Genomic DNA, 8,888 nt, shown 5'->3' with positions numbered 1-8,888 from the left:
GGGCTTCCCTGGTGGCGCAGTGGTTGAGAATCTGCCTGCCAAAGCAGGGGACGCGGGTTCGAGCCCTGGTCTGGGAAGATCCCACATGCCGCGGAGCAACTAAGCCCGTGAGCTACAACTACTAAGCCTGCGCATCTGGAGCCTGTGCCCCGCAACAAGAGAGGCCGCGACAGTGAAAGGCCCGCGCACCGCGATGAAGAGTGGCCCCCGCTTGCCACAACTAGAGAAAGCCCTCGCACAGAAACGAAGACCGAACACAGCCAAAAATTAATTAATTAATTAATTAATTTTAAAAAAAAAGTGAATGTTAAAAGGAGAAGATTTAAAAAAAAAACAAAAAAAAGTAAAGTTTAATGTTGCCTGTTTTGGAGTTTTATATACATGAAATCATAGAGCATATATTCGTTTGTGTTTCCCTGTATGCTTTGTTGTATTTATTTTTTATTTCATTAATTAAATTTATTGTGGTAAAATATACAACATAAAATTCACCATCTTAATCATTTTTAAGTGCACAGTTTAGCAGTATTGAATACATTCACATTGCTGCACAACCATCACTACCCCCATCTCCAGAACTCTTTTCATCTTGTAAAACTGAAACTCTGTACTCATTAAACAATAACTCTCCATTTTCCTCTCCCCCCAGCCCCTGGCAACCACCATTATACTTTAGGTCTTTATGAGTTTGACTACTCTAAGTACCTCATACAATCATACAGTATTTGTCTTTTCTTGTGACTGGTTTATTTCACAGCATAATATCCTCAAGTTTCATCCATGCTGTAGCATATTACAGAATTTCCTTCCTTTTTAAGGCTGAAAAATATTCCATTGTATGTATATACAACATTTTGCATATCCATTCATCCATCAGTGGACACTTGGGTTGCTTCCACGTTTTAGCTATTGTGAATAATGCTGCTATGAGCATAGGTGTACAAGTATCTCTTTACGACCCTGTTTTCAATTCTTTTGGGTATATACCCAGAAGTAGAATTGCTGGATCATAGTGGTAATTCTATTTTTTGAGAAACCACCACCATACTCTTTTCCATAGCAGCTGTACCAGTTCAAATTCCCACCAACAGTGCACAGAGTTACAATTTCTCCACATCTTTGCCAACACTTGTTTTCTGTTTTTTTGTTTTTGTTTTTGTTTTATAGTAGCCATCCTAATGGGTGTGAGGTGGTATCTCACTGTAGTTTTACTTTGCATTTCCCTAATAACTAGTCATCTTATCATGTGCTTATTAGCCATCTGTATTATCCTCTTTTGAGAAATGTCAATTCAAGCCCTTTGCGCATTTTTGAATTGGGTTATATGTTTCATTGTTGTTGAGTTTTAGGAGTTTTCTATATAGTCTATATATATTTCTATATATTCTCTATCCCTCATCAGATATATGATTTGTTGTGGTTTTTATTTCATTAATTTTTTTATAATAGTATACAACCTCATGAGTTAGTGGTGAGATTTTTTAAAAATATTTATTATTTATTTATTTTGTCTGTACCGGGTTTTAGTTGTGGCACACGGGATCTTTAGTTGCAGCATGCGGACTCTTAGTTGCGGCATGCACAAGGGATCTAGTTCCCCGACCAGGGATCGATCCTGGGCCCCATGCATTGGGAGTATGGAGTCTTACCCACTGGACCACCTATTTCATTAATCTTTGCTCTTCTCTATATTTTTCCATCCTTCTACATTCTTTGGGTTTATTTTGCTATTCTTTTTTTAACTTTCTGAGCTGGTTGCTTAACCCATTACTTTTCAAACTTTCTTCTTTTCCAATATATGCATTTAAGGCTACAAAATTTTCTCCACATACTGGTTTAACTGCCTCCCATCAGTTTTTACAGGTAATTTTTTATTATTTAGTTTTTAAATATTTTATAATTTACATTGTTATTTCTTTTTTGACCCATGGTTTATTTATTAGTATATATCCTTATTTCCAAAAATCTTGGGTTCTAGAAAACTGCATTATGATTAGAGGTCATACTTTGTATTATTTCTGTCCTTTAAAATTCATTGAAAATTGCTCTATTTCCCAGCATATATTTAATGTTTGTAGATGTTCCATGTATGCTTGAAAAATATATATATATTCTATACTTTATTGGTTGCAGCATTATATGTATTGTTTTTCACTGAAACTAAGATGCACCCAGTATTTTTTTGCTAGGGTTGCCTTTCAAAAGTACCACAAACCAGGTGGCTTAAACAATTGGATTTATTGTCTCACAGTTCTGGAGGTTAGAAGTATGAGACCAAGGTGTTGGCAGGGTTGGTGCCTTCCGAGGGCTGGAGGAAGAATATGTTCCATGCTTCTTCCCTAGCATCTGGTGGTTTGCTGGTAATTTTTGGTGTTCCTTTGCTTCTACAAACATCACCCTGCCTTCATCTTCAAACGATGTTCTCCCTGTTTGCCTGTCTCTGTCCAAAAGTCCCCTTTTTAAAAGGGACAAGTCTAATTGGGTTAGGGGCCCACCCTACTCCAGTATAACCTCATCTTAATTAATTTCATCTGCAATGACTCTTTTCCCAAATAAGGTTACGTTCTGAGGTACTGAGGGTTAGGACTTTAACATATGAATTTTTGAGGGATACAATCCAAACTAGAACACACTGTTACTTTACTTACTATCAAAAGGTTTTAACATGCTGCCAATTAAACTATGACTCAATACCAGGAAACCAACAGATTAAAAAACAAAACAAAACTTCCTTTCAGAATTGTTAAAATGTGAAAAAATCTGTATCTTAGAATGAATTAACATCGATATTTTTTCCCTGCCTATTCTATAAATTACAGAGAGAGGTATATTCAAATCTACAATTGAGGGTTTTTCTAATTCTCTTCAAAGTGCTCTAAATTTTTTTCTTTTTATATATTGAGGTCATGTTATGAGATGCATAAATATTTAGGATTATTATATTTTTCTGGTGAATTTTACCTTTTATCATTATGAATTAACTCTTTATCTCTTTTTTAAAATTTTTTATTTATTTTTTGTTTTTATTTATGGCTGTGTTGGGTCTTCGTTGCTGCATGTGGGCTTTCTCTAGTTGCGGTGAGCGGGGGATACTCTTCGTTGTGGTGCGCGGGCTTCTCACTGCGGTGGCTTCTCTTGTTGCGGAGCATGGGCTCTAGGCGCGTGGGCTTCAGTAGTTGTGGCACGCAGGCTCAGTAGTTGTGGCACGCGAGCTCTAGAGCGCAGGCTCAGTAGTTGCGGCACATGGGCTTCCTTGCTCTGCAGCATGTGGGATCTTCCTGGACCAGGGCTCGAACCTGTGTCCCCTGCCTTGGCAGGCAGATTCTCAACCACTGTGCCACCAGGGAAGCCCAACTCTTTATCTCTTAATGTTAATTTCTGCCTGAAATTCTAGCTGGTCTATTATTAATATAGCTATCCTAGTTTTCTTCTGGTTTGTGTTTGTACAGTTTATCTTTTTCCAAACTTTTACTTTCAATCTTTCTGTTTTCTTATGTTGTATAAATGTCTTATTGTAAGCATACTGTTAGGCTGTTGCCCTCACCCCCAGCTCCACCCACTGGGGAATTCAGAATGTTTCATTTAAAAGGGAGTGATTAAAACTAGCCCCTTGCCATGCTTCTCTGGGACACCAGCTTCTCTTTGAGGCTGGGCCATAACCCTCCTCCCCCATCACTCTGCAGACAGGGCTATGACCCAGGAGGTGGCGAGGTCTCTGGGACCGAAAAGCACAAAGCAGCTGGCCTGTGACCCACCCACCATGGGCCCTGTGAGTGCCCCTGGGGTGTCTTGACCCCTGCTCAGGCTCAGAGCAGGCTCAGTCCCTCACCTCCTTCCAGAGATGGCCCACCAGTGGGCCCGGGGCCTCCTGGATCCCCAGTAGGTGTAGGGTGGGGTGTGGATTAGGCTGTCCTGCAGGCTCACATGATAGCCTCCACTTGCAAGATCTTCAGAGCCTTGTAGTTAGATTTTTATTTTATTGATCCAGGCTGACAATCTTTGACTTTTTTTTTTTAAATAAATTTATTTATTTCATTTATTTATTTTTTGGCTGTGTTGGGTCTTCATTGCTGCATGTGGGCTTTCTCTAATTGAGGTGAGCGGGGGCTACTCTTCGTTGCGGTGCGCGGGCTTCTCATTGTGGTGGCTTCTCTTGTTGCAGAGCACGGGCTCTAGGTGCGTGGGCTTCAGTAGTTGTGGCACGTGGGCTCAGTAGTTGCGGCTCGCGGGCTCTAGAGCGCAGGCTCAGTAGTTGTGGCACATGGGCTTAGTTGCTCTGCGGCATGTGGGATCTTCCTGGACCAGGGCTCGAACCCATGTGCCCTGCATTGGCAGGAAGATTCTTAACCACTGAGCCACCAGGGAAGCCCAATCTTTGACTTTTAATTGAAGCATTTAATCCTTTTACATTTAATAAAATTACTTATATATTAAGGTTTAAATCTGCCATATTATGTGTACTTTCTATTTGTTCTGTATATTTTATTTTCTCTCTTGTTTTGTCTTAAACTTTTTATTTTGAACAATTTTAGATTTATAGAAAAATTGTGAAGATAGTAAAAGAGTTCCTATATACCCAAACCCAGTTTCCCCTATCATTAACATCTTACAAAAAAAAAAACAAAAAAAACAAAAAAAAATCTTACATTAGTATAGTACATTTATTACAATTAATGAACCACTACTGATGACTAAAGTTTATACTTTATTCATATTTATTTCATTTTTACTTAATATCCTTTTACTGTTCCATGATACCAACCAGGATGCTACATTACATTCAGTTGTCATTTCTCCTAAGGCTCCTCTTGGCTGTAACACTTTTTCAGCCTTTCCTTGTTTTTGATGACCTTGACAGTTTTGAGAACTGGGGAGGTGTTTTGTAGAATGTCCCCCAATTGGAATTTGTTTGGTGTTTTTCTCATGATTAGACTGAGGTTATGAGTTTTGGGGAGGAAGAGAACAGAGGTAAAATGTAGTTTTCATCACATCAAGAGTACGTAATATCAGCATGATTTATCATTGACCATGATCACCTAGCTGGGGTAGTGTTCCCCTAAAGTCACTCCCCACCCCACCCCTTTCCACACGGTCCTCTGGAAGGAAGGCATGTGCAGCCCACACTTGAGGAGTGGGTGTTACAATCCCCTCCTTGAGGGCAGAACATTTACATAAGTTGTTTGTAATTTTTCTGCACACATTTGTCTCTTCTCACTCATTTATTTATTGTTATTTATTTGTATCAGTACAGATTCAAGGGCATTTATTTTATACTTATTTATTTCGTTGCTCAAATTGTTCTAGATTTGGCCATTGGGAGCTCTTTCAGTTGGCTCTTATGTCCCTTTGACATGCCCTCATCATTGTAGGTTGCTGTTTTTCTTTACTTTTAAATCACTTACTTTCTGGCACTGCAAGATCCACCAGACACATTTTGTCTATTTCCCGCCCCAGGCCTGGAGTCAGCCATTTCTCTGAGGACCCCTGGCTCCTTTTACTGAAAATGGTATTAGAAACCAAGATCTGGGTACTAGGTGTCCTTGTTGCCACCAAGTGTCATTACTCCTAGGCCCTCTCAGCTGACAGAACAAGAAAATATGTGTGTATACTAACTCACTAATATCTATAAATATTTCCATTTGTAAATATCTGTATCTGTATTAAGCTAAACATGAGTTCATACTGATGTCTCCACCTCTAATCCATTACTGCATAAATAATTCTAGCCTTATCACCTTGCTTATCTATAAACTCATAGTGAGAAACCTGGCTCCCACCATCCACCATTTACTTAATTGTTCAATTCTAGTATACATGTACAGTGGTATCAGAACTGTTAACCATGGGACATGTATCAACTAGGTATCTCTGATCAACTGCATCAACCAGAGTACCCTGCTTATGTATAGTTTCTTTTGCCTTTAGTCTTATAGATTCCACTAATTTCCAAGTTACTTAGGTAATAACTTACCACCCATCCTTCAGTGAAGTTATTCCATACATTTGTAGTATAGTTAGATTCTCTGGTTACATTCTTCATTTCATCCTGGGATCACCTGACTTCCCTTTCTTTTTTGGCCTCACCACGCGGCATGTGGAACATCCCCGACCAGAGATTGAACCCAAGCCCCGTGCAGTGGAAGCTCGGAGTCTTAACCCCTGGACCACCAGGGAAGTCCTATATGTTTTTTTTAGTTTGCATATATTAATGTTTACTCTTTGTGTAGTAAAGTTCTATGGGTTTTGGCAAATGCATATTGTTGGGTATCCAACATTACAGGATCATATAGTCTCACCATCCTAGAAAATCTCTTGTACTTCTTGACATGTTTGGGTTTTTTTTCCCCTTGTCTTGTTTTTGAAAGGTAATTTTTATCTTATTTTCCCCCTTATTAGTTTGGTAGTTATACATTGTTTTTATGTTTAGTGGTTTAGCAAAACATTCATCCTTGCCTTACCAACGCCTAACATTAACTGACACTTTACTTTCTACCAGCACAATGCAAAGACCTTAGTATAGGGCTTCCCTGGTGGCGCAGTGGTTAAGAATCTGCCTGCCGATGCGGGGGACGCGGGTTCGAGCCCTGGTCTGGGAGGATCCCGCGTGCCGCGGAGCGACTGGGCCCGTGAGCCACAACTGCTGAGCCTGCGCGTCTGGAGCCTGTGCTCCGCAACAAGAGAGGCCGCGATGGTGGGAGGCCCGCGCACCGCGATGAAGAGTGGCCCCTGCTGGCCGCAACTGGAGAAAGCCCTCGCACAAGAAACGAAGACCCAACACAGGCATAAATAACTAACTAACTAAATAAATAAATAAATAAATAAAAGACCTTAGTATACTCCAACTCCATTTACCACTGCCTTTCTGACTCCTATGCTGGTGTGTCACGCACTTTAATTCCTTGTCTATACATTTTAACACCATGACACATTATCATTTTTGTTTTATAGTCAATGTTTACTTAGATTTACATACATATTTACCACTTTCTTTGTTCTTCCTTTTATTTTTTTTTTCCTTTTTATTATGACTGAAGTTAATTACCCTTTGGAATTTCCCTTAATGTGAGACTGCTGGTGGTGGACTGTTTTGGTCTGAAAATATCTTTATTTTACTTTCAGTTTTGAAAGATATTTTCACTGGGCAGCTACCTTCTTTAAGCATAGGGAAGATAGCATTCCCTCCTCTGTCTTCCAGTTTTGCTGTTGAGATGTAAGTAGTAGTCTGTTGCTCCTTTGAGGATAAACCATCTTTATTCCTTAGGTGCTTTAAAATATTTTTTTTGCTTTTGCCTTTTTGCAGAGTGCAAGTTTAATTCATTGGGCTTCCTGAATCTGTGACTTGATGGTTTTCATCAGTTATAGATAATTCTGACACTATTTCTTCAGATTGCTTTTTCCCCTTTCTCTCTTCTCCTTGGACTCCAATTAAGCATAATTTAGCCCAACTTACTGTCTCTTCTGTATTTTCCATCCTCTTATTTTTCCAAGGTTCATTCTGTTTCTATAATCGACCAATTCTCTCCTTAGCTATGTCTAATCTGCTATTAAACCCATCTATTGAGACCTTAATTTCATTTATTTTATTTTTCTAGCTAAAATGTCTATTTGGTCCTTTTCCAATTGTGCTATGTCTGTTTGTGTAGTTTCAGGTCTGTCTCTGCTGAAATTTCCAAGCCTCGCTTTTATCTTCTTGAAATACTAAGCAGTTGTTTTCATTTCTGTATAACTCCAATATATGGAATTGTCTATTTATTGTCTGTCATTTCCTTTTTTTTTTTTTTTTTTTGGTCATTTGTTTGCTTTCATTTTCATTGCCTTATTTCTTCAAGAGCTCGACTAATTGACTAATTCTTATTGTGGCTGATGTTATATTTGAAAAATTATTAATTACAATACTTTTGAGGTCTAGGTTGTTGTTAAGTTCCTTGAGATTTCTGCTTGCTTCTACCAAGCATCTGGAGATGCTAGCAATCTGGGATCATCTTACTCCAAGTTTGAGACTTGAGAATTTCTGAACCACCCAGAATGTTGGGACACTAGGCTGCAGAATATGAGGACTGGTTTACTCCTGATTCATCCTTAGGGGTTCCTAGTCCAAGTGGATCTTTACCAGCATCCCTATCTTTAGCTGTCCCCAGATTCCAATTTTTTGTTCCTCTAGCTCCTAATCCTTCAAGGCCCTCAAAACCACAGCTCAGCCTCTCAGCAGCCTTTTCCCAACTGGAAAAGCCCCCTGGGCAAAGGCAGCCTTTAGGGCCTTCTTTTCTCTCTGGATTCCCAGCCAATCTTGTTAGCCCTTTGATTTTTTGATAGCTTTCATATTTAAAATTTCTGAGAGTGCTGGTCTGAAACATTCAGCCTACCACTATCAGAAGTGGAACCTCCCACTCGCTTTATTCGGATATCACAGAGCTCTAATCCATAACCTCACCACACAAAAGATAAAACCGCATACGTATGAAAAGACTTTCTTAAATTCACGTATTTAGTGGTAGAGCTAGGTTTAGTCTCAGAGCTCAAGACTAATAACTGTTAAACTCCGCTTGCATTAGATCTGGATACAAGGGTTTCTCTTGTTTTGACCTTTTTCCCTGGGGTAAGGAGATGGCAGTCTTGCCAAAAGATCAGAGGATGGAAGTAAGGACTTAGCCATATTCCCGGCACCTTTCATACATTCTTCTCCCAGCCCTGACCTATGGGGGAGCAGGGGTGGGATCTGATAACTTATGGTCTGGCAATGGGGAGTGGAAGAAAGCAATCCTTCCCATTCCTAAACTACAGATTATAGATATCCCCACGATCAGTTATCCCTTTATCTTCGATGTTTCTGAACACCTGTGGTAACCGAACCCAACTTCAAATTCCTCTAGATCCCACTTTACAAAAGC

General features: G+C 39.5%; 1 long non-coding RNA gene across 1 annotated transcript; it reads right to left on the bottom strand.

Annotated features, from left to right (window-relative positions):
* Positions 1–2,035: 2,035 nt before the first annotated feature.
* On the bottom strand, positions 2,036–8,881 carry LOC309616479. Its single transcript, XR_014237493.1, has 2 exons — positions 6,828–8,881; positions 2,036–6,510 (listed from the first exon to the last, which is right to left on the bottom strand). It is a non-coding gene; the product is annotated as an uncharacterized lncRNA (long non-coding RNA).
* Between the last annotated feature and the right edge of the window lie 7 nt (positions 8,882–8,888).

Source organism: Balaenoptera borealis (genome assembly GCF_965194805.1).
Source record: "Balaenoptera borealis genome assembly, chromosome: 1".
Lineage (NCBI taxonomy): Eukaryota > Metazoa > Chordata > Mammalia > Artiodactyla > Balaenopteridae > Balaenoptera > Balaenoptera borealis.
The sequence above is the reverse complement of the archived record's forward strand: the minus strand, read 5'-3'. Positions and strand labels throughout refer to the sequence as shown.